This window comes from Orcinus orca, chromosome 16, assembly GCF_937001465.1.
Source record: "Orcinus orca chromosome 16, mOrcOrc1.1, whole genome shotgun sequence".
Classification (NCBI taxonomy): Eukaryota; Metazoa; Chordata; class Mammalia; order Artiodactyla; family Delphinidae; genus Orcinus; species Orcinus orca.
Window position 1 is genome coordinate 80,153,352 of NC_064574.1, and position 26,783 is coordinate 80,180,134.

A 26,783-nucleotide genomic window follows, 5' to 3' on the forward strand; every position below is an offset into this window, starting at 1 on the left:
AGCAGGCTCCGAGGGCCCCTCCCGCTCTAACACGGAGGCCCCTCTCACTCAGCCAGCCCTACTGCCTACCGCCCCCTTTCTGGAAAGAGCCACCGGGAGGAGCTGGCGCCGTCCCTCCCTGCGGGGACAGGGCCCCCTCCCATGCCTCTGGCAGTCAATCACTTGCTCTCCGGGCCTGGGTCGCTCACACCCGGGAATGGCCGGGCCCAGTAGCGGAGGGAAAAAGCAAGCGTTCTCTCCCGAGTCAGGGCACTAATGGGGGTTTTGGCAAGAACCGCGGGTGGCTCACGCTGTCATGTTGTGCGATTAGACACGGTTTACTCAAACTAACGAGCAACCTGAACTTCCACCAAGAGGAGACTGGCTAAATGCACCTGGGGGGAGCCAAGCACTGGCGCACTACATAGCCGTGAAAAGTGCAGGCTGGCCAGGCCAGGGCAGACCCACCGGACAGACGTCCCCGACACACGAGCTCGCAGAAGAGCACGTAAGCGGCAGGACCCCGGGGTCCCTGGCACACAGTCGGCGCCTTTTAATATCACTGAGCAGCACTGAGCCTGGGTGTGCATGTAAGCACAGAGACGTCCGAAACGCTGTTTGCGAAATGCTAACGGTGGCGAGCTCGGGACGGCAGAATTTAGGGTGACTCTGTTTCTTCATTAATTGAATGTTTTACAACTGGCCCCTAACGATGAGGAAAAAACGAAACTCCCCCCCCCCGCTGCCCCCCCCGCATTCTGAAAAGGCAAAGGTGTGCGCTACAGGTGGTGCTCTATACAGATTTCCACGCACCACTGCAGGACAGCACAAAGACACAATCAACAAAAAGGTGCAATCAGGTGTCTGTGTAAAAGGCAAGCGCATTAGCCATATTTCCACAAGTTACTTACTCATCTCTTTTAATGGTATTTATTGAATGCCTACGTGGCAGGCACTGCGCTGTGTTTACGGCAGTGACCAAAATACATTCTGAACCTCCAAAGGCCAACAGGTGCCCACAAACCTATCACTGCCTTTTTTTAAAAAACGAAAATTCAAACTGTTAGAGGACATTGCTCCCACCGACATCTGGCCCCGCTACTCCTTTCACCCCCAATATCTCTGAGCCTGGCTCTCCATTAGCATCCTGCCTATGCCGCGGAATACTGACAAGAGCCCACTGGAGAGAAAACACCAAAACTGGGCCAGAAGATGCCCCAAGAATGGCTGAGCTCAGCCACATGCGTGTCGGAAAGCATCACTTAACTTGCCCAGAGTTAGATGAATTGTTCATTTTCCTGCAGCTCAGTATATAAGCATTTACCAGGTTGGGAAGGAAAGCAAATGTTCCCCAGACACCTGTGCACAGGGTGCTAAGCGACACTGAGCAGGGAAGCGACCTTGATTATTTAATCACAGCCACCGTAAGGAGGACAGATTCCCCTCCAGGTTGAACTGAGTTGCAGAGACGTTAAGTGATAGACCAGCAGCTGGTGGAGGCAACATTTGGACCCAGGACTGTGTTGCTCCAAAGCCCCCCACACACACACACACACACTACACAACGTACACCGCACGCTGGCTCTCAGAGGTGCATCGCCAGCCGCCAGCTGCTAACGAGAAGAGGAGAACGACAGCAGGGGAGGGAAAGAGCAGGGTCCTGGGGTGGCCGGTGGAGGGGGGCAAAGATGCTGCTCACTTTCTGCCCTAAGACAGGTGGTTGGCAGAGTGATCGGGCAACACTCCCCTTTCCAGCCAGCCAGCTGTTTGGTTTGGAGCAGACACGGCATGAAGTGTAAACTGTTTGATATAATACCGGATACAAAAGTTGGGACCGAAAGACACACCTGCAGAAACTGGGCCTTTGGGAATGAGAACTCAGAAAACTTTGTTCCATTTCACTTATTCTGTGAAAGCAAATCTATGACCCAGCGTGTCTGCATTACAGACAAGACGGTTTCCCTGCTGGGAAATTTTCCTATCCCGGCTGCAACGCTCCACCCTGTTAGCTCTGGGAGTCGCCCTTTTCTCCCTTAGTCATACTTTTTTGGAAGCCCTCCAGCCCTCAAGCTAAACCTGCAATACCCTAAAAAGGTAGGTGAGTGGTGCTTCTAGGACTGAAGCATCTTTCTCCACCTACTGGAACAGAGGTTGGGTACGTTTAATGCAAAAACAGACCTGGGAAACAATGTGTGCTGGCACGTCTGATAAAAGTGCACTTACACCACCGACCGAAAGGCATGAAAAACAGGATTAGGGGAGGGGCAGGAAGGGGGAGGAAGCGGGGAACCTCTCCCGGGTCTGTGACTTTACAAGTTGCTCCTAGCATTTTCTAGTCTTTTAAGGTTTGCAATCAACTCTGGAATTCAGCAATGCAAAAATGCCCCTTAGAACCCGTGTGTCCAAAGGCTTAAGCGGGGTAATTAAAAACTCAGGATTCTTCAAAGAATGTTATCTGTTGACGAGTGAATATAATAAAGGCTTCATTACTGAGCCGTGATCCCAGCATGAGACGAAGCAGACCCGGCTCAGGAATGCCAAAACATTAAAACTGCCGGACAGGAGAGAAGGCAAATCTGCTCTCACGATCGGGTTATCACACCACAACCGCTGAACGGCAATCTCAGCGAGAAAGAAAAGCCAGTAGCTTGATGAAATTAACTTCAAGAACCAGATTCCACTGAGAGTTCGCTTGCAGCACAAAATAAACGTACTGGATAGTTCTTTTTCCATCTTCGAGATTCTCCAGGAATGATGGGAGGGCCATATAGTCTACAGAGGGAGCCCACCTCTAAGCAGGGCTCCCCAAAGGAGGTCTCCCCAGAGCAGTGACGAAGTCTACCCCGTGCGAGTCCTTGGGAAAGCGCAGGCTGGGGCTAGCGATGCACTAACTTTCCCTTCACGCCGCCGAGCTCCTGCAGCAAAAAGCAAGGTGGAAAGAGCCTCTGGCGGGGCTCCTGGGTCCCCTCCTCCAAGGGAGCAAGCCGGCGAGCTGTCAGGGGCTGAGGCTCCACCAGACCTCAGGGGGACAGGAACAAGCTGCCCCCGCTGGCTGCTTCCATGGAAACGAGGTCAGATTGGCAACAAGCCCCAGCTTTAAAAGAGCCACCTGCCTCAAGGAAGCCCAGCACGCTGCCCTTTTCCTTCAGACTTTTCGAATTTACAGCGTGGAGATGAGCTGTGTGGGGCAGTGGACTGCGGGTGGGGGAAGCGGGGAAGCAGACCCTTCCGCCATGTCCCAGCCCCTCTGCTGACCTGGCGTGTGACGCTGGGCAAGTTGGTGTCCCTCTCTGGCCTCAGTTTTCTCCAGAAGAACATGACAAGGTGGGCTAGTGATTGCTAAGCCCCTCTCCCTCCCCCACCCCGTCCGCAGCTGTGACGACAGCATTCTTGGGGGGCGTGGGCGCGGCCTGGATCACTCTGCACATCTGCATTACAGCATGTAATCAATCACAACCCCAGATCCAACCAAGGCAGGAGGAGGATCTGAGGTTTTGTTCTTACCTTCCCAGAACATACAAGTAGGAGAAAGCACATCACAGAGGGATGAAATAACAACATAAGGAAATACTAGAAGAGCATCTACAATTCAGAGCACAAAGGGGGCGAAATGCCTGGTTTACTGAAGCGCTACACCTGGCCCTCAGCGCAGGTGCAGCCTCCGTCAACAGGGGGCTGGCATCCTCTGTGTGAGCTTGTTTCCAGCCACTCTCAAATCCTTTTCCCCTTTGGGGCACAGGACCAGAAAACGGTCAGCTTTGCCAACTTAGTACTAACCCCGCCTCCTTCAAGGAAGACCCCTCGCGCTCAGAAGGAGGGTGGGTTTGCAAGCAGAAACGGCAGAGCACTGACGTGACCATTCTTGGCAGGGATCAAAGTGCACTTGCCCGGCCTCCCTATCAAACCAATCAGGGTACCAGGCAGCACTGGGTGTGAGGCCGTGTGCAGCTTTAAACACCCCGGGGGCCTGGATGTTGGGGGTCCTGAGATAAAGTGCAGCACAAACCTCACCCCACTGTGGTACATCCATACAAAGAAACTCTACTCAGCACTAAAGAGGGAGGAGCTGCAGGTACTTTCAAGCACGGCGGAGTTTCAAACGCATTACAGTGAAGGAAAGAAGCCAGACTCGGGGGTTGTATGATCCGTTTATGCGACATCCTGGAAAATGCAGAACTGGAACAGAAAAACAGATCAGTGGCCACCAAGAGCTTGGGGGCAGGGAAGGGGCTGACTACAAAGAGGCACAGAAGAATCTGGGGGACGAGGGCGCTGTCCTACGCGATAATCGTCACGGTGGTTCGTAAAGGCACACATCTGCCAAAATTCCCAGAAGCGGGCCCCTAAAAAGGGGTGAGTGAGTGTACACCTGACTAAAAACCCCCTCCTCAAGCGGAGGACGGAGCTCCCAATAACCTCGCCACGCCTAGAAAGGGGTGAGTGAGTAACACCTGACTAAAAACCCCCTCCTCAAGCGGAGGACGGAGCTCCCAATAACCTCGCCACGCCTAGAAAGGGGTGAGTGAGTAACACCTGACTAAAAACCCCCTCCTCAAGCGGAGGACTGAGCTCCCACTAACCTCGCCACGCCAGTACTGCAAAAGGAATTAGAGTGCAGCCAGAAAGATGAAAACCATTCTCACTGACCGGTATCTTTAAAGCCTCGTGAGTAGCTAGACCAGGATACTCACTATGATAATTATTATTCGCCCTTCTCCCAGCTTCTGTGGGAGGTGGGGATGGGTAGGTGGTAAAAGTGTGGGTAGAAGAGAGAAAGAATTTTCTCAAGACGGTCTCCCATGATTTATAAAAATCTATGGTGCCCGGGGCTTCCCTGGTGGCGCAGTGGTTGAGAGTCCGCCTGCCGATGCAGGGGACAGGGGTTCGTGCCCCAGTCCGGGAAGATCCCACGTGCCGCGGAGCGGCTGGGCCCGTGAGCCATGGCCGCTGAGCCTGCGCGTCCGGAGCCTGTGCTCCGCAACGGGAGAGGCCACAACAGTGAGAGGCCCTCGTACCGCAAAAAAAAAAAAAAAAAAACCAACTGTGGTGCCCGTTAAACTCAAATCCGCTAGAAAGTGTCATGAGGATAAAATAAATAAGCAGAAAACCACTAACATCATTAATGGAAAAGACAGGAGACTTGCTCGGCCTGAGCGCTTAGCGGCGTAGGGTCCCGTACTCCAGGGGTAGAGAGCAGAGCGCACAGAGTGGGGGCTCTGGGGCCGGGCTGGCCGGCTCCGGCGTCCTGATTCTGCCACGTCCTGGCCAGGCGACCCCAGGCAACTTCAACCTCGGGCTCCTCCTCTGCAGGACGGGGGTGAGACAGCTGGCCTCCAGGGCCTGTTGTGAGGAGTGCGTGGAAGACATGTGCAGAGCATGTGAGCACAGTGCCTGGTGGGCCGTGAGCTCTGAGCGCTAGCACCCATGATCAGTATTAAAACCGTACTTTCTGCTTGTGAAACTGCTTTAAGTCACCCAAAGAATACACACACGCACGTGCACACACAAGCACGCTCGTACTTGGAGGTGTTGTCAAGGGAGCACCACAGAGACCATCACCACCAAGTCCTCTTCTGGGCGGGGCCTTGCAGACCCGGTTTCTACCCTTCACCATACTCCAAAGCAGAGTCATCTCTACAGGATGCCCGCCCACTCTCCCGCTGAGGTCGGGGGACTTCCCTCCGGGGCACCGCCTACCAGGGGCTCGGACGTGTGAACAACCCTGGCCTAAGCCAAAGCTTGGTGATCTCTGGTCAAAAACAATCCTACAGATGCCCGGCACCGCCCCTGCACAGAGTGGAGCCTCGGCCGGCCACAGACCTCAGCTTCCTCACATGCGTGATAAGGAGACTGGACCAGACAACCTGGAGAACGCTTCCAGGTCTGCCCGTTCGTGACGATGCTCATTTCCACAGGCCTTCCGGAACCCTGAGATCATTCCCAGCCTCCCCCAGGAGTGACAGCACTAACATCGTTCACAGGCTGCTTTTCCACGCTCACGACTGAGGCTGACCCCGCCCACACGCCCTGACCACCCAAGGTCTCAGGTGGTCACTGGACACACGCTCCCCAAGCATCGCTGTGGGGAGATGGAGAAATGCCAACCACAGCCTTGGCTTTCTACATCCTACATCCTCATGGAGGAAGAAATCATCCAAGTTGTGGGCAGATCAAGGGAGGCTGGGTGCCCCAACAGGCTCCTGAGTAAGAATTCGAGGCGCTGATTCTAAGTGCAGGTCCCCAGGCCCTTACTGGGAGATTATGTCTCGCTCCGTGTAGGGTGAGGCCCAGGGATGGTAGTTTTATTTAACAAGCACACACCCAGGAGACTTTTATAATTAGCTAACTTAGGAAAATACTGACATAGGGTGGCTCCTGCGTGGCTAGAAGTGAAGCTGATTTCTTAACCTTTAAAATTTGGAGACACGAGAACCTTGGCTTTGCGACCTGTAAGTAACTGGTCTGGCGTGATTTCAAAAGCATCCAGACTGAAGCAAGTCAATGAAGAGACAGGAAGCCCGAATGCAACCAGCAGGGCTGGCCACCTGTCCTTCACCATCCTCAGCAGGACACCCACCGTCTCCTTCTGCACACCTGGTGGCCAGGTGCCACCACACATCCGAGACCTCCCACCGCCCCATCCTCCTGGCTGCGCTTTGCCGAATCCCTATCCCACCGTCTTCACGACCACAGTAAGCCTGTCCACTCTCCCCTAGCACGCAGCCCCCTGCTCACCCTTCAAGGACAACTTCTCCTACTTCTCTGGGAGAGCGGATGCCGCTCCCTGGAACGTAGAGTCCCTCTCCTCCCACCTCTGTGACCTTGACCTTGCTCTGGAATTACACCCCACCACACATGGATTCTCCTTCTCCCCCATCCTACCCCCACCTAGAACAAGCTCCGGCCCCCTCGGGGTGGGGAAAACCACCCCCTTAAAACTTGTCCTTCCCTAGTTACCCGCGCCTCTTTCCTGCCCTTCTCAGCCAAGCATTTTCAAATTCACCGTCTCTCCTCCCCCCGATCCCACGATCAGCACCGCCTGGAACTCAGTCCTATCTATTCACTGGTGGTCTGTCTCCTCCCTTTGAAGGCGGCACTGCGAGGGCAGGGGCTTGGCACTCTGTTCACTGCTGCATCCGCAGCGCCTGGCCCAGAGAAGGTGCACGACAGGTATTTGTTGAATGGATATGACATCACCTGCTTGTGGAGAGAGCAGCCGTTTCCCACGGAGCCCCCCAGAGCAGGGGCCCAGCGGTTCCGGTCCCACCTCTGCTCCCGGGGCATCCATGCTCCACGCCACAGCGTGGGCACCAGCTCTGCGACGTGTAGGCCAGGCCGGGTCACTCCTGGGCATGTACCCTGTGGCCCTCTGGCAGGGCCTTAGGCAGAGCAAGGTCCTTGTTCCGCAGCCTCGCTCTGGAACCTCTCCAGCAGCGGCCAGAGCCCCACCATGTGCCACCCCCTCCCACCCCCATGGACTGATCACTCCTGGTGACCGCCCCACGCTGGCCCCAGCCCGGGTCAGGACTCCTGCATCTCCCCCGGAGCCCCTTCTCTTTGCTCCAAGTGTCCTCTGGGCACTGCCCTCACCATTTGGTCACTTATTACTCTTTATCCAAACAGTCTAACTCCACACCGATCTCTGGCTGGGCCAGGGGTGCCCGCGGGGAGCTCTGGATACCCCAGTGCCTTTCAGGGGCCCAGCCCGCAGCCGACTCTCAATCTCAACTGTCGTCCCCCCCCCCCCCGCCCCCAGCTGTCACTCGGATCCCCTCCCTTCCCTAAGCGAACAGGCCGCCACCTCGTCCTCGCCCAGGGTGATGCTGTTTTCACCTCTCCCCCTAGAGGACACAGCAAACCCAACTGTACTTTGGCCAGAAGTGACTTGAAACAAACCCGAAAGTTTACTTTGGAAAGGAGTTAATAATAAAAGTTGGAAGGCGTCTTCGGGACGATAAACACCTCCTTTTTCCTTTCTCCCGACTTCTGGCTCAGCACCCTTGCCTGGTGGAAACGCTTTCTGGGACACGACCACAGGGTTCAGGACGACGGGGCCACCAACTCCAGGGAGGATGGGGCGGGGGAGGAAAACCTCACAAAAAGCCAGAAAGTGTGTTTCTTGTCTCCTGAAAGCTGCGATACCATTTCTGTAATCTACGTTCATTGTTCTTGTAAGGAAAGGCTCTGGTCTGAGAGCTGGGTTTTTAGAAGTCGGACAGATTCTCGAAACCCTGCACCTTGCCAGGAGGAGCGAATAAGAGCCCAAAGTTTCCAGAAATAAATGCAGAAATGGAAGAGGCACCTCTGGAACCCAAAAGAAATTATTCCGTAAGTGTAGAAGGTTGTCAGAGCAATACCACCAGAATAAACGTCTCTGATAAGGAGCTAAAACTGTAATGAAAATAAGGCACTTTAAAAATGTCACATTAGCTATGTTTAACATAAACAAAAACAAAAGAAAGCTGTCATTTCTTTTAGTGCCTAACTTAAGTAGGAGGAAGACAGGGAGACTTTCAAACTTCTACAGCACGAGTGGACTTTTAGAAGAGAGTTTGAACAGGTTAAACTCTGAATTTTTAAACATATCCTTTGAACAATAACCTGTATTCTGTTTCACAAAGAGACTGAGGGGGCTACAGACTTCCTGGTAAATATATTAAGGCTCCCCGGCGGGAGAAACAATTCCTCTTCTGAGTGGCCACAGAGATTTCAATGCGCTGAAATACATATTTTATACTGAAAACGTTTTATTAACCAGTTGATGGGAGCTGGGGAGAGAGAACGGAAGAAGGATCGAATAAAACAAACTTTTTCCAAAAACCGTAAGTGGCCCTTCCAGCTTTCTAACTACCATAAAGATCACGTAAAAAAAAAAATTTATTTATTTATTTTTTTACAATACAAAACAGAAATAACTTTTTTTCATCATTTCAGAGTAAGGCCCTAAAAGTTTCCCTAACCTAGGGCTAGAAGACATAATGATTATTTTTAAATGTCTGCTTAAAAATTAGAAAGTCTCAACGGTAAGCCACAAGTATGAGAACTAACCCTGAACGTTGCTATTTCTGTTCAAGCACCAAACAGTGTAAATGAATGAATACATTCATCTTCACTTTATAACTAAGATAGTCAATGGCATTAAAGAAATGTAAAAATTAGGGAAACAACTTTTTATTTTCTGTGCAACATGAAACCTATGGAAAATTGTCTAGAAATCAGTATGATCTTAACATCACTTTCTTCTGCCGATTTTAACTTTAAAAAGAAAGAGGGCTTCCCTGGTGGCGCAGTGGTTGAGAATCCGCCTGCTAATGCAGGGGACACGGGTTCGAGCCCTGGTCTGGGAAGATCCCACATGCCACGGAGCAACTGGGCCCGTGAGCCACAACTACTGAGCCTGCGCGTCTGGAGCCTGTGCTCCGCAACAAGAGAGGCCGCGACAGTGAGAGGCCCGCGCACCGCGATGAAGAGTGGCCCCTGCTCACCGCAACTACAGAAAGCCCTTGCACAGAAACGAAGACCCAACACAGCCAAAAAATAAAAATAAATTTAAAAATAAAAAAAAATAGTGCGGTTCCATAACATTAAAAAAAAAAAGAAAGAAAAACAATAAAGTCTGTTAAGAAATCCACACCTATCGATAACGTGGGAATACGGGCTTTAATGTTGTTGGCTTAAGAAAAAGGTAAACAGCCAACTCCAGGTTCTTTTTTTTTTTTAATCCAATTCTTTTTTTTTTTTTTTTTTCCCCCAGGGAAGTGTCGACTTACATATAAATACTAACAAAGGCTCTGTAGCTTTTTTTTTTTTAAGATCCTCAGAATCCCTGGAATAATGCCTGCCAACTAAAACACCTACTATGAGTTTAGTAATGGGTTATACAAACATAAATTACAAGGCCAGACATTTTAAAAGGGGAAAAAAAAAAGGTGATTTATTGATGTACTGGAGACACAGCAGGACAGAAGCACTATTTCAATTTTCCATATATTCCTCAACATTGCAGATGTGTTAATGCAAAAAGAATTTTAAAATAAAAATGACTCTCAACTCTTTTGGTTCTAACATATGAGTTCATTTACTTAAGAAGGGTTACCATGGAACTCCTTTCCCACACTTATAATCAAGAAAATTAATACAGTCCAACATTTTTTCTAGTTTCAACTACGAATGGATTTGAAAGGAAAAGACAAAGAGAGAAAGAAAGATAAACATTTCCCTTATACCAGCAAAAAGAATTAAACCCCAAGTTCTACTCTTCACTTTATTAGCCCAACCTGCCCTGGTCGTATTTTTCACTTTAATTTCTTCATCCCTATTCACAGGTCATTTTTTTCCTTTTCTGGTCTCCTGTCACTGTTGGAACCAGCATTTTTTTTTCCTTTACCGTGGCAAAGTAATCATCTGAATATACATGGAATACTTTTCATGGGTTGTTTATACGTAAACAAAATAAATAAGAATATTCTCATCATCAACTTTTAATGAAAGGAAACAGAAGCTTTCACCCTTCCCCGAACAGGTCATGGGAACTGCATTGGGCTAATGAAAACCCCTGAACACACATCAACAGAAAAGCCATCTTCATTTTTCTTCAGTTTGCATGTGGTTGACAGCATCACAAACGGTCATTTTCCAAAGCACATGTGACTGTGGCTGAACAAGCCTGCCTCAAAAGTAAGCTCGAAAACACTCTACTAATAAAGGACGCACATTTTAAAATGCAAAGGCACAAAAGGGCATCTCTGTGTCCTGGCGCTGTGCATTCCTCCCCAGAGAAGGCTACTTTGTGTACGTACACACACACACGCATACGATATGGGGTCCTGGCACTTTGATTATGTGAACACACCTGACCCCAGGGAAACAGGCTGAGACCAGCCCCATATTTCAGACAAACCAAACAGCCAATAGACAGTAATGGCTTTAAGCTACTGATGACCTGGGCCAAAAATGAAGAAGCACTTAATCTTCTGAAGGAAACTGTCAATGTGAGGAGGCCCACAGCCGACCTTTCGCCTGATCGTAATCACAGCCACCTATGATAACAGAGCGGGGTTTATTTTTATGCCTGGCTCCAGGCTGCAATGATCAATCCTGCAGTGTTGACTGTTTTGGATCCACACGACGAGCAGAGTGAGTTAAGCGTGTGTCATTTTCATGGATCCCTGGAGTCGGGCATGGAATGAAATCCACCTAAGAATAAGGTCTAGAGTAATTCCACCCAAACTCTAAACACCGTATAAAGTCTCCCCAGATTAATCTACAAATTCAACACTTTTCCAATAAAAATCCCGAGAGAATTTTTCAAATGGCACCGAATAAATGATTCTAAAAGTCATACGGAAGCACAGTCTAGATGGTTTTGAAGAACCATGAGGACGGGCCTTCCTCTACTAGATATCAAGACTTAGTAACAGTATGGAAATAATTATGGCAATAATATAGTAATAATATAGTAATAACCATCCAGACAGTGTTGGGTTGGACAGACTGGGGGCCTAGGGGCGGGCGTGGTGCCTGGCAGAGGTGCAGAAGTTAACCCTCGGGAAAGGGGGACTCCACGGTAAATGGTTCTGCGTCGAGGGGCCCTCAATGGACAAAGATAAAATTATAGCCTCACCCAGTCGCCATCCACACAATACTTTACAGGCCTGATGTAAAAAGCAAAACCAAAAAACTGTTGAAGGAAAACACCAGAGACTGTTTTTATGACATCAGCATAGGGAGAATTTCTGAAATAAGATTAAAAAACCCACACTTTACATCAAAAACTGGAAAAATAAAAGCCACCTGCATTAAAATTAAAATCTTCCATGTGACCGAGGACAACATAAACACAGTGAAAAGACAGGCCACGGCCTAGGAGGAGAGAGCAGCCATGTACACACGCAACAAAGGATCCAGACTCTGGGTATTAAAATTTCCTACAAGTCGGTAAGAAAACAGCCAACAGCCCGATAGGAAAATGGGCAAAAGATACAAGCAGTTAAGACACAAAAGAGGAAACTGTATAGGCCAGTCATTGTACAAAAGGATGTTCTCCCACGTTAGAAATAAGGAAATATAGCAAAACCCAACGAGGATGTGGCCGGAACAGGTACTGGGAGACGGGGGGGCATGACAGCATGTAGCCACTGAGGGCAGCTAACTGGCAACACCCACCTGGCCAAGCTGTGACCGGGGACCACACTTCTGGGGGGTTCACCTCGGTAAATTCCTGAACCCACTCCCCAGGACGGGTATAATAATAAAGAAAGAGTGTCAACAACAACCAAAAATCCACGTGGCATCTCAGGAGGGCAATGGATACATCATCTGTGGAGCACGCACACAGTGGAATGAATTTTTAAAAGACCAGGTGGCAGAGGATATATACAGATATCGCAAGATACCATTTGCCTACCATGTGTGTAAATAGTAAAATAGATATATATATATAAATATCTATTGTTTATGAGTGCATAAACATTGCTACGAATGCAAAAAGCATACAGCGATGAAACACCAGTTTCAGGATGGATTTATATCTAAGGAAGAAAGGAGGGGAAGGCAGGGAGGTGGAATTTTAGCTGCAAATATAACAGTTTATTTCTGTTTGAAAAAGAGGCATCAGAAGCAAATGGACGAAACGTTAACATCTTTCCAGTCGTCATGAAGGGCACAGAAACCTGTGTTTTGTTTTTATACTTTTCGGTATGCTAGAAATACTTCATATAAAAAATAATAATAATAAACCCGGTCAACACAGCTTTGCATATAAAAGAACTATGTCATGCAGGTAAGATCCTGTGTGAGGCCTGTGAGTGGGACCCAGGGGAGGCAAAGGCAGCCGTACCTTCTGGGTCTTTCTACCCAAGGGCCACTCCCTCGCACAAGAAGTTCTTGGAAGATGTGTGTGCCGGGGTCTGTTTGACTCAAAACGTTTGCAGGTTAAAATTTACCCAGTACCTTACAAATGCAAGAGCTTCTCGTGACACAACGTTGAAGGCGGAGTGGGAGGTGTTAGGAGCTGAGGTTGCCCCGCCTCCCCAAGGCTGGGGGGCAGGGGGGTCCCCAGGAAGACAACTGTCACTAACTGTCCAATCTCAGGATACCTGACGGCAGACGCTCTTGGCAACGGTGCGGAGACAGTGAACGGATGAATAAATACGGGGTGAAATTGGGGCCCCAACTGGACTTCGGAACCACAACAGTGACCTTTTAAATGTGAAGTAGGGAACCGCCAAGGGGGGGCCCTGCAGCTGAAGTGGCCCAGGATGCAAGTTACCCATGTGAGAAGTAATCCAGCCTCTGTGCCCTCCCAGGACTGTGCTGGGGAGTCTGGCTGCCAGGGAGGCAGTTGCCGGGGGGCTGCGGGGGGCAGGGAAGGCGGCTCCGGGGACCCATCCCACCCCAGGGGCCTCAGACCTGCCACCAGCGGGCCTGCATTCCCAACCTCCAGGCAGCTTCTCCGCTTCTGAGCTGTGACGCCCTAGTGGACCTCCTCCCTCCTCTAAGGGGCTCAGTTTTCCTCTCGTTGAAATGGAGAAAAATATTGTACCTATTTCACAGGGATCCTGTGTGTTAAATCAGCCAATACCGTTAAAGTCTTTAGAACAGTGTTTGGTACACAGTAAGCGCTCAGTAAGTGTCAGCTGTTGTTATGAGCTCTTCCCGCTGTGTCCCTGCAGCGACCAGAGCCCTCAAAACAGAGCTGCCCGGGTATACCCCAACCACATACAATGGGATCGCCATAACGTTCTGCTGTGTGCAGAATGAATTCTGAATAGAAAAACCCCAAGAGGTAAAGTAGGTGAGGGCTGTTGAGAAGAAAGGGCAGCCCGGAAGTCTTGAGCCCATGGAGGGTGAACAGGAGTGAGCCGGACGGGGAGGGAGTGGGCCCAGCTCGGCGCCCTCGGATCTCGGCCACGCTGCACGGCCATCAAACAACAGAGGGGACCTGGCCTGCTCAGCCTTCAAATCCAGTCAGTGGCAGGACCAGAATCAGGATCCAAGTGTCCTGGTTCCCGATACAACTGTCCCTTTAACTGTATCAACAATACCATAATGTCTTCCTGCTAAAATACTGGACCACAAAGAAAATTATCACGCTCTGCACGGTGGGCGCATAATGCTCCCTGGAGATTACTTTTTCTGCAACTTACATTTTCAAGTTAAAACCAAGACCCGACAATAGTTAATAATCAGTGTTCAGGACTTCCCTGGCGATCCAGTGGTTGAGACTCCACGCTGCCACTGCCGTGGCCCCAGGTTCAATCCCTGGTCGGGGAACTGGGATCCCGCATGCCGTACGGCGTGGCAAAAAGAAAAAAAAAAAACAAACCAGTGTTCAATGATTAGCCCCAACTATTCCCGCCCGTAGCCGCCTTGGGCAAAGAAAGAAAAACTTAAGACAACAGGTCTCAGGGTCAGCAGGACCTGTCATCTGTCTCTTTCTTGACTGACAAAAATCTCAAAACAGAAGGGGAGATTTTCCTGTGCTTTGGGTTATAAAAACTCCCGTAAGGTAACCAGTGTTTTCAAGTAAACGTCAGATTTTAGCCTAACCGCTCTTCCCTGGGTATAATCCCGCAAAACGCACACCCAGCACATACAACACCCTTTAAATGGGTATGTCACTTCAGAGCGATACTCAAAAAAAAAAAAAAAAAAATATATATATATATATATATTCTTTTGGTTGTTTTTTTAACTAACAGAAGAGAAACCGCTTACAATTAACTGACTAAAAATCGACTTTTGGAAGCTAAAAGGGGGCAGTCTGACACAATGGTTATGGCCTCGTTCTTGGGGGTCTGTCTGCCTGGGAGGCAGCTGGCTTGCACTCTGTAAAGTGGCACTAAGGACACCCACCTCCTTGGGTGACCGTGATGCACTTAGCATAGTGCTTGGCTCTTGGTAAGTACTCGATAAATATTAATAAATAACAGTTCACCACAATTTCAACCAAATTTTATGGCTTTCCCATTTAACCATCATACCTGACAAACTGCACACAGCAAGGATGTTTACTGAGAAGAGCTGTGAGCTCCGGTCTATACCCGGGTTATTACTACATCCTATGTGGCATGACATTCTCTACGCAAAATGTACTTCGGTTGAGGTTATTGACCAGAAAGACAAGCTACGGGGCTGCTCCCAAAGAACAGCTTCCAGAGAGAGAGTTTAGGCAAATATTTCCACTCCAGGAACAGTAGCACCAATGCAAAGGGAGAGAAAATGACCATCTAGACACATATGGAAGGAGTGTATTTTAATTTAACTGAATCTATTCAAGTCTGCCCTAGAAACTAGGTCTATAGCTTACAGACCTATACATCTACTTAATGCTTTAAGAGTATTTTTGTGTGGGGGGACTTCCCTGGCGGTCCAGTGGTTAGGACCCCGTGTTTTCCACTGCAGGGGGCACAGGTTTGATCCCTGGTCGGAACTAAGATCCCACGTGCTGAGCGGCGAGGCCCCCCTGCCCCCCAAAAAAGTTTTGTTTTGTTTTTTTAAATTTTAGTGCTCATTTATAGCTTTCAAATTCACTTGTGAACACAATTTCTCCTTTTAAAAGATTCAATTCCTATAACATACACTCAACAGGCCATTTATTGAGCTCCCGCTATTTGCCAAGGTTACTCTGGTCCGTCTACAGCGTTCTGTCTGACTCATAATTACCCTGCAAGAGTTGTCATCACTCCCATTTTCTGGATAAGAAAATGGAGGCTTGGAGGTTATACAACTCAGAGTGGTCTCGACTAAACTTCCATGCCACATGCATCTAATTACAGCCTTTTCCTTCTGACAGTTATTAAACTCTCAGAGAATCTGTCTGTTATACTTAAAATGGCCCTTTGAAAACTGCTAGACGCATAGAGGAAGCGGCACACGGGCTCAGGAAGGAAAGGGAACGGCAGCCCTGCGACATTTCAGTGAGTGAGTTGGGACAGGCCGCTCCCGGGAAGCAAGCGGGTCCTGAGGGCTCTGCAGATGCCACGCGCGGCCCCCAGGTCAGGGCTCCTGGAGCAGTTCTGCCTGCTTCCTGTGTAACCAACACGGACCAAGAGATTAACTCTTCATTGATTACCTTCGAATTCACTTTTCTGGGCCAAAGGCAGTCAAACAAAACAAGGCCTCCCTCCAACTCAAATGTTTACCGACCGAACTTTCTCACATCCGAATGGAAAAGCTCCCGGTCTGAGGAAGCAGAGGGACCGAATCTGGTGTCTCAGAGTCACTAAGTGATAAGAGCAAACACAGGCCATCAGGCGTTTAGCTGAAAGAAATTACAGGGACCCCGCAGCTAAGCAATCTGCCCAAATTCAGCAAGGGTAGCAGCAGGGAGCTGTGCAAAAGGTCATTTTCCATTTTTTGATTCAAGAAACTGTCCTAACTTCCTGAAGATCCTTCCACCCATCCATACTCACTGCCGTACTGTCCTGTTTTCATTCTTATCACCACCTGAAATTATCCTGTGTGTCACTTGCTTACGTGGTCACTGTCTGCCTACTCCCCACATGAGCCAGAACCTTCTCTCGGTGTCTTGCTGTATCTCAGAACCTCAGACGGCCCCTGGCCCAGGAAAGGGCTCAGAAGGAAGGAAGGAAGGAAGGAAGGAAGGAAGGAAGGAAGGGAGGGAGGGAGGAAAGAATGCAGGAAGAAAAGTGTTTATTGAGCACCTACTGTATGTTCCTTACAATTGAATTCATTTCACCTGCCCAGCAGCTGGGATATTGTCAGTTCCATTTATACACATGGGGTCTGCGTCCCAGAATGCCTGGTGATCTTGGTCAAGGTAACTTAGCCCAAAGATCCTGGTCACCACTTACTGGCTTGTCCACTCCACTCCAGCCCAGGACTGGCCATTTACTTCCCAGGAATCTCACATGTTCCTCAACATGGTCTCTTGAAGTAAGCAGAATATACTTTTGCACAAAAGGAGGAACTGAGGTTAAGTTTCTGTCCCAATGCCACTGAGCCATGGAGCTAGACTCACTCCATGTGGCCAAGTCTGAGCTAAGTCCTCTTCTGCTCCAGAGGCCTCCTTGGTGCCTTGGGAGCACACTGCAGGGTCTCTCTAGAATGAGGGGGAACAACGTGGCCACCAGCCATTACCGACTGGGGGCGGAATGACATTTGTGTTGCATTCATTACTCTATCACCCTCAAGGCAGGTTTTCTCTCCTAGGGACCCAGAAGAAACCAGAAAATAACCTCTTGGGTTGATAAACTGGCTTAAAGAGTTTAATTGGTAACAGTTAAAAGTTCACTTTTAATTTTTAAACTTTTTCTAGTTAAAGTCTTCTTATAACTTAACGGTGGGTGATTCTGGAATGATTAAACACCCAAGTTGATTATTTGGCCTTTATAATCTGGCCAAATATTGGAGCAGCCTTTTCCAAACCAAGCTGGCCACTGCCCAAATGAAATCCACAAGACCCTTTTATGTAGGGAATTTCTCCAGAGGATAAGAGAGAACAAGTGTGGGCTTCCCTGGTGGCACAGTGGTTGAGAGTCCGCCTGCCGATGCAGGGGACACGGGTTCGTGCCCTGGTCCGGGAAGATCCCACATGCCGCGGAACGGCTGGGCCCATGAGCCATGGCTGCTGAGCCTGCGCGCCCAGAGCCTGTGCTCCGCAACGGAAGAGGCCACAACAGTGAGAGGCCCGCGTACCGCAAAAGAAAAAAAAAAAGAGAGAGAGAGAGAACAAGTGAACAGACCACCTGTGCAGGGATTTCCCACACCCCACAAAGAAAGGCATTATAAAAAAAAAAACCTTAATTGAGATATAATTCACATACCATAAAGTTTATCTTGTTAAAGTGTACAGTTCAGGGCTTCCTTGGTGGCGCAGGGGTTGAGGGTCTGCCTGCCGATGCAGGGGACACGGGTTCGTGCCCCGGTCCGGGAAGGTCCCACATGCCGCAGAGTGGCTAGGCCCGTGAGCCATGGCCGCTGAGCCTGCGCATCCGGAGCCTGTGCTCCGCAACGGGAGAGGCCACAACAGTGAGAGGCCCGCATATCGCAAGAAAAAAAAAGAATCTGCCTGCCAATGCAGGGGACACGGGTTCGAGCCCTGATCCGGGAAGATCCGACATGCCATGCAGCGACTAAGCCCGTGCACCGCGACTACTGAGCCTGCGCCCTAGAGCCCGCGAGCCACAACTACTGAAGCCCGTGTGCCTAGAGCCCACGCTCCGTAACAAGAGAAGTCACTGCAATGAGAAGCCCACGCACCGCAACAAAGAGTAGCCCCTGCTCACAACTAGAGAAATCCCGTGTGCAGCAATGAAGGCCCGACACAGCCAAAAATAAAAATAAAAAGAAAGTGTACAGTTCAGTGGTGTTTGGCATATACACAAAGTTGTGCAACCATCACTACTATCTAATTCCAGAGCGTTTCCATCATCCCCCAAAAAACCCATAAGCATTAGCAGTCTCTCCCCATCCCCCGGCCACTCCTAACCTACTTCTACAGATTTGCCTATTACGGACATTTCACATAAATGCAATCATGTGGCATTTTGTGTGTAGCTTCTTTTACTGAGCAAAATGACTCAAAGCTCATCTATATTATAACATGTTATTCCTTTTTATAGCTGAATAATATTCCATTGTATGGCTATATCACATTTTGTTTACTGATTCATCTCTCGATGGATGCCTGGGTCGTTTCTACTTTTTGACTCTCTTGAATAGCACTGCTATAAACATTCACATACAAGTCTTTGCGTGGACATGTTTTCAATTCTTTTGGCTATATACCTAGGAGTGGAAGTGCTGGGTCATAGGGTAACTCTGTGTTTAACATTTTGAGGAACTGCCAAAGAAAGGCAGTTCTTGAAATTTTTTAAAAATTCTGTACAGAAAATAAAATTAAAGTGCTAAGTAAAATTTTATCTGCCTGTTTGAGAAATGAATCTTGTAGAGCAGTACAGTTAACATTTTTTAAAACTGGAGTATAGTTGCTTTACAATGTCGTGTCAGTTTCTGCTGTAAAACGAAGTGAATCAGCTACACCTATACATATATCCCCTCCCTCTTGGACCTCCCTCCCATCCCGCCCCACATCCCACCCCTCGGTCATCACAGAGCACTGAGCTGAGCTCCCTGTGCTATACAGCAGGTTCCCACTAGCTAGCTACTTTACACATGGTAGTGCGTTTATGTCAATCCTAATCTCCCAGCTCATCCCACCCTCTCCTTCCCCCACTGTGTCTACATGGCCGTTCTCTACGTCTGTGTCTCTATTCCTGCCCTGCAAATACGTTCATCTGAACCATTTTTCTAGATTCCACACACATGCGTTAATATATATTTTAAAGATTCTGTTTTGTAAAGAAAAGATTCCTAAACTAATGCTATAAATATGGTCACCCAGCGTCCATGGTGCTCAAGGTGCACAGCTAAGTACACATGATGGATGGAGCCACAGCTCCGGCCTGCAGGCCTTTCCCCTTCCGAAGTGGGAGGAAGTCATTGTACCAGAGCGGCAGACTCAGCAGAGGGGCTGCGTCTAGATTCCTGGGTCCCCGATGTGAGTGGTCTGCGGGGCACTGGGGGTGTCCGTGTTCCTGGATGGTGTCCGCCTGCATCCCCCGGTCTTCAAGCTTACAGGCCTCCTCCCCACCACTACCCTTCCTGAAAGGCCCGTGTCCCTAGAGGCACGTCTGGTCTGCCCTTCTCTTTAAAAGTCACAATTTGTTAGGACTTCCCTGGTGGTCCAACAGTTAAGACTCCGCACTCCCAACACAGGGGTCCTGGGTTTGATCCCTGGTCTGGGAACTAAGATCCTACATACCGCAATTAAGCCCGCGCACCGCAACGAAGACCCAGCGCAGCCTAAATAAATACATAAGACTTAAAAAGCAAGAAACCATGACTGTATTCCAATAAAACCTAAAAAAAAAAAGTCCTAGTTATGGTTTAAAAAAAAGTCACAATTTGTTGACAGTATAGAAGAACAGAAAGGAGACAATGAATGTCACCTCTACCCCTCCCCTACTCCCTACAGAAATAATATAAGGTTAGCATTTTGGTGATTAACCCTCCAGGCTTTGGGCTCTGTATGATTATGTGTATTTAATAAAGTGGGATTAAACTAGTAAAAAAGGTCACAATTTGTCAAATCAGTGCAGTGGGTCGTCAATGAACGTATTCCCGTGTCCAGTGAGGCACCAGGAAAACTAAGCTCGCACTTCTAGTCTCCCATGTGCCTGAAGCCACACAGGCCTCCATAGTCTGTCCATTTCTTGAAAACAAGAGAAGAGCGAAGAATTCAGTCACTGCTCAACACGCAAGCATGTCCAGTTGTAGCGAAGAACGTCTGAACACTGTTCGATAGTTTAAAAAGCTTGGGGAGTCATTCGTGAGCTCGTTTAATCCTCATGCCAATTCTACGATGCAGCTGTAAAGACCATCCTCACCTTGGCCACCTGACCGGTCTGGGACCCCTGCAGGGCCATGTGGGGCAAAGACACCCACCCCCACCCCAGGTTTCTCACCAATCCCCAGCCACGCCGTCTGGAGGCAGCCTGTGCAGGACGTGTCCATCTGAGTTGCAACTTTATTTTTAAGTGACGCTCTTTTTCCAGGCTGAGTCACTCCCTGCAGTGTCTATATAAAGGCTGTAGAGGCAGTGACTAAACGCATTTGGGCCCGGGCCACAACTATATTACTGCCCCCTCCTTCCCTCCCCCAGCCTGCTGACTCCTTTCTCACAGGGAGCGCAAAAGGAGCCACAAGGTTTGCAGCATCTTTCTGTCCTTCTGTCCCCCTCACCTCCGCAGAAGGGGAGCAGCTGGCTCACGCGTGCTGGAGACGGGCTGGGGGCACGTGACTTTTTATCTCACTCAGAAGGAGTCCATCCTGATCAATAAGAAAGTGACAGGGGACTTAAAGAAGGCGCCCTCGCTCTGCCCCCACCTGCCAGAGTTGGGGAGAAATCCACAAATCTAGTTCATTTCAGCCGTGGTGCAAGATTGCTTCCCGAGTTGTATGTCAAGACGACTCCTGACTATTCTATAACGGTTTCCTAAGAACGTAAAAATCAGAAAAACACTCCAGCCAGAGACAGAGAGGGCAAATTAAGATTCTGGCGCTCAGGAAATGAACGCCCGCGAACAGGCGGTTATGTCAGCAGGAAAGAGAACGTTCCCTTCACGGAGCCAGGCCTGCTGACCCGGGAGGCGGGGCTGTGAGGCTGTGGGTGGTGCCAGGCCCAGGGCCACCTTCCCCATCGGGGATCGAGGGTGGTCAGGGAGCCGAGCCCCAGTCAGGGCGGGCACTGAGCTCTGTCTGTCACGACGGGAGCGAGAGATGGTGACGGGAGAAAGAGGCCACGTGCGTTTGCGCAGGAGAAATGTGGGAAACAGACCCAGGATGTGAGCCTGGTGGACCAGGTGTCACGAGGATTAACACTCAAGAGAGCAAGAAATGTTGAGGCAAAAATACATCAGGGGAAAAAAATGACCAAGGAGAGCTCCCGAATTGCAGCTGCGTTTTAAACCTCACGGAAGAGATGTGACCCCTTTCATAAGAAGCATAGATTAATCCAGCGAAGTCTGACAGTCAGGTGCCTGAGACACATTCTGGGTTAGGAGCTGGACACTCTGCCAGGACAAAAATGAGGCCCAAAGATGGTTCTATGATAAAACTGCAGCATCTCCAGGCGGAGGTTTTCCTTTCCTCCTCCCCATAAAGGATGGTTCTTCTGTTGTTGAAAAGAAAGGCAACAAAACAAAAACCATCCCTTGTGCTCCGTCTGGAAGCAAGTCTAATCTAACACTGAAGACCCTTCTTCTGATAGTTGAGCATCATATTCAAATAGCTGGAGCCGCTGAGCTGGGACAGCACCCCCTGCAAACCTCCCGTGACCTGACTCTGTGGGCCTGCACCACTCCAGATGCTCAGCCCATCGAGGAGGCAGCTAAAAGCACCAACTCAGGAGCCAGGCTGCCTGGTTTCAAGTCCCAGCCTGGCGAGTAGCAGCTGGGAGATGGTGGTCAAGACAAACGTTTGTCCCAGGAGCAAACTTAAAAGTTAATCAAACAGAAAACCAAGAAAAAAAGCAATTCCTAGGTAGAATCATGAAACCCTAGCGTTGCAGTTCCTATCTCCGTCCCTACCCGCCACGGGAAGTAACTCAGTTTCCAGGAGTAAGGAGCCGCGTGTGCCCTAGGAGGGTTCTGGGCAGGGCCCTCCACATCCCTGGTCCTCTAATCTGCCATTAGGTTTATCAACACTGAGGCATCAAAGGTAATCCCGCCCACACCCTGGCTCTCTGATCAAGGCAACAGAAAAGCAAAAGGCACAGGGTTTGGGCCTGCACTGAACCCACAGCTCTGGCTTCAAGAGCTTCAAGAGAGCTGCCGCCAGCCCAGCCATGCTCGTCACCAGCCTCGGGCAGGGAGGATGTGCCAGCCAGCGTGGAGGCACCTGCCCCTGCCGCCAGCCTGCAGGGCCCCGCATCAGCGGGGGTGGCCCAGCTCCTCTACCACCTCCCGGTCCCCAAAATCCAGCCCGGGGGCCGAAGCGCAGTGGCCTCTGCCCAGAGGTCAAGGCCTCAGCATTCATCTGTCACGCAGCCCCTTTCCCCCATCTTTCATCCCCCCACCCCCCAGTCTGGGCACAACTAGGAGGAAGGTGAAGGGGGAGACACGTACAGAGCTCCCAGGGTGGTGCGCTGAGACCACTGAGACCACCAAAGCGTGCCTTGCAGCTGTGCATTAAGCCAGGGGCTGCTGGGAGTTTCAGAGGGTCCAGGAGAAACTAAACTATGTGCAAACGTGTGCATTTCTCAGGGGGCAGGTCCTTCCCCAATGCTTCAAAGGTTGAGAACCAAGGCTCAAAAAGCAGCCCTGCTCACCTACAGTAAGAATCACTGTGACACACGCGGCTTGGAATTTACCAGCACTGATCTAAGAGTGCTTCTGGGGGAAAGTCTGCGTTCAGAAGATTCCAGAGACACTGTCCTATACTTAACATGCCTCATCAGGATGGTGTACTTGCTTGGTAAGAATATAAGGAACTTTTTAAGAACGGGGGTAGGATTTTATCCCCAGGGCCAAACCATCTGGCACGTGGAAGGTGCTCAGAAATACTTGTAAAATGCTTACCTGTTGTTACACACCAACTTCTGGAACACTTTGGGTGAAAACAACCTATATTTGTTGTGGGTTGTTTTTTTTTTTTAAGTTCCTTGAACTGGCTTTGAGGAGCAGAAGACAACTGTATCTCATGTGTTTCGTAGTATGTTTTCCAAGTTAATGCTCGTTAACAAACACGTACTAGACTCTCGGTGCTGGGCCTGTGTGGAGCTCTCCCCCCCCACACTACTTACTACACACACTACACACACTACATACCACACACACACACACACACACACACACACACACACACACACACTACACACACATAGCAACCCTGTGAGCTGGGCCCTGCCAATTACACTTTTTACAGATGACGAAACTGAGACTTTGGGCGGTTAAGTCATTTGCCCAACGACACGCCAGTGAGTCACCTGCAGCAATAAATACAAACAGAGCAACAACCTAGAAATGCCCCGTCTTTTACGTCACTGATCGATCATAAACGCAACAGGGAGCGGATGTTTGGTCACGGAATTCAAACTCGAAACGCTTTCCTTCGAAAGGGACTCTTTTCTGAGTCAAGGAAAGGCATGAAACTTCATATGCAGAGTAACTGCATCTCCTTCAGATTAACTACAATTTTGAGTTGAAAAGGACAGAAGCAAGACTATCAATTGACTAGGAATGTATTCATTAATGACACAAAACTGAAACTGAAAGAACTGCATTCTAAACAAAAAGTCTTCAAGGCTCCGGCCTCCGCGGTGCCTCGTGTGCTCCTGGCTGGTGGGGTGGGCACCGACCCACCCCTGGGCCCGGGCTTTCCCAGCTGCCCTTGGGCAGCACCAGTCCAGGAAAACACAAACTCCCTGTCGGCAGACGGCTTCACTCACCTCTGACTGCCCCCTGAAGCCTGAACCTGCCTAACAGACTTACTCGACACTCAACAGACTCCTTTCCCAGAACAAAGAGGGACATCAGGGTTTTCATCCAGAATCAACGCACTTGGCGTGACGCCAGCAAGACCAGTGGCACTGGCTCTGCCCTGCCAGCCCAGTCCTCACTCGGTTGACTGTGTGAGGCGTGAGGATGCTGGTCTGTGTCCACACCCAGAGATGCCCCCCGCCATCAACAAGCCAATTTTTTTTTTTTTACCCCCGAGAACAAAGTTCTAAGCAAACTTCATCTTCACACGTCCAATTTCCAGAAGTGTTCCCTCGACGGTAAGTGTTAATCTGTCCTCAGTTGTTTAATAATCCGAAGAAATGACTGATGTCACAGACGGGTCAGGCTCCTCTGGACTGAAGCTCCAAACAAGGTGATGACCCGATACCTGACCTGGGTCCCAGGCCCCACACTCGTCAGAGCCCCCAGACACCCCCATACCACAGGACCCCTAAGTCCCGCCATCATGTACCCCGGAGGACCTCGCTGAAGCTACCCACCCCCACCTCCACCGCAGCCTTAAGAGGTCTCCAAATCTGCAGAAGGCACCGGATGGCTGGCAGCATAGGTGAACCTGTCTTCTCTACAGGGTCTTGCCTCAAGTTCCCATGGGAACCCCACACCAAATTCAAGGATGGGTCTGGGATTGGGAAACGCAGGGGAGCCATCAGGGCAACAGCCGGTGAGCGGCTTCCCCCTTCCACGCGTCTTGGAAATGTGTGCCGCAGCGAGGCCTCCTGACTGTGACAGGAGGAGCCCGAGAGGGCACCAGCCCCGACCAGCTGGCAGAGCCAGGGACAAACAGGATGGCAACGTCCATCCCTTCCAGGCGGGGTTCTGCGTCCCCTTCTCCGTGGAAGTCGGTGTGTAAAAACGTGCCCTGGCAAAACCTGCAGAGATATTTCCCAACCCACATCCTACAGCCCCGCCCCCCAAAAACAAAAAAAATCAAGCACACCATATCCTATAGCCCCCCCAAAAAAATCAAAAAAAATCAAGAACAAACAAACAAAACGTGCCCCGGAAAGCAATGCCCCAAATGGCTCTTCCCCACCAGGCTGCTCCTCCCCAAGCCTCTTCCACTTACTGGGATTAGGAGATAAAATGCAAAGTTTGAGGCTAGGTTTCATCAAGTAACTGGCTTGGGATTCAACATAGGCCATGGATGGGGGCCGGCGGCCAGTTCCTGCCCGACGAGCCCGGTTTAGATGTCAATGGAGGGACGGGGCCCGGTCGCTGAGCCCGAGGGGGCTGGAGGGGACACGCCCTTCCTCGGCACCACCTTTAGCTGACAGGACCTTGGGACCCAAGAGGAACACCCAGGAATCCAGTTCTCTTCAGGGCACTTCCTCACAGGACGAATTGTATTCACCTGCTGTTGTCTGGCGCCTCAGAAGCGTGACCTCGCCTTCCTTTTTCGATTTTTCTACCGCCACCCCTGGACATATGGTCACCAAGGGAAGGACAGTGAGAACACAGGACAGCGGTGACAGCTAGTTGCTAGATCAGTGCTGAAGGTGGCTCGAGAGACACACCTGACCCGGGCTGGTCTAGTGAAACAAAGTCAAAGACGAGAGCGCGAGAAACCCCGCGGCGAGACCCTCCGGGAAGGTCTGCTCTGAGCAGCCCAAGAGGAGGAAGGTGGCCTGTCGCTCGACTGCCTTCTCTGATCCTGCCTTTGCTCATGACATGACGAGGTGGAACGTGGAGACCAGCAGTCCACCCCCAACCCCAGCGGCACGGAGGACAGCAACCCCCAAGCCTGAATCACTCTGACCCGCGTGTCTGGTCCTGATACAACACGGAAGATCCACGTTTCAGGGCAGGGTGGGGTGGAGAGGGTAAGCAATGAACCTAAAATTTAAAGCTCAGGTGGGTCTGCCCCTACAGCCTTACTTCTTTCCACTGGACTACCACGATTTTTTCTCCTAAAATACTTATTCTGAAAATAGCGGGTTAATTACTTGTTTCCCCAAATGATTCACAGTAACACTCCCTTAAACAGCAAGCTCCTCTGGAGCACTTAAAATGGGTCCACTTTTAAGCAAATTCAATTCACACATCATTTTCCAGGACTATTATAAAAGTTAGAAGCATCCCTCCCAGAAAGCAGCTTTTCTTCCAGGCCTGTTCCTTTGTTCTCCATGGAAGAATCTGGAGGCCTGGCAGCCAGGGCTGAAGCTCTGAACACCCGCCACGTGCTCACACCTGAGTGGAGGGTGCAGGAGGCTGGGTACGAGCCCTTGGCACAAGCACCACTGTGGGTCCAACTGGCAGAAGCTCACGGAAAGCAATCCTCACGTCTGCTCAACTGTCTGTAAAACTCTCCTGTCTTTTTATTTCTTCTGAAGCCTTTGATAAGGACTCAGGGAACAAGGGACCAAGAAAATAGGGCAGGAAAAGGCTGCCCCAGCCGCTCTAAACACTGTCCTCTGAACACATACTTCCAAAAAAGAAAAATCAGGAGCTCACGAAGTGCACATTTCCAGCGCCCTTTAAAGCATATTTCAGGAAACACAGAGGCAAGTAAAAGGCCAGACCAGACGAAACGTCTGTTTTGCAAGAAGCGTCGGCATACTGCATCCTTGGATGCGTGCAGCCTGCAGGTGCCCCTCTGAGGCCCTGCCACCCGGCTCTGTCCCTGTACTCATGCTCCCTAAGGACCCGGGGTGAGGTCCTGCCTACAGACATGAGCACACGGCATGGTGGGGCTGGGGTCCCGCCCCTGGCTCCCCAGCTGGTTCAGCGTCTGCATCTAGAATTCACTCGGGCTTTAAT

General features: G+C 50.1%; 1 protein-coding gene across 6 annotated transcripts in view; it reads right to left on the bottom strand.

Moving 5' to 3' along the window:
- The window catches only part of CUX1 (cut like homeobox 1), a 373,427-nt gene that overhangs the window by 266,513 nt on the left and 80,131 nt on the right, over positions 1–26,783 (bottom strand). The window lies entirely within an intron of this gene.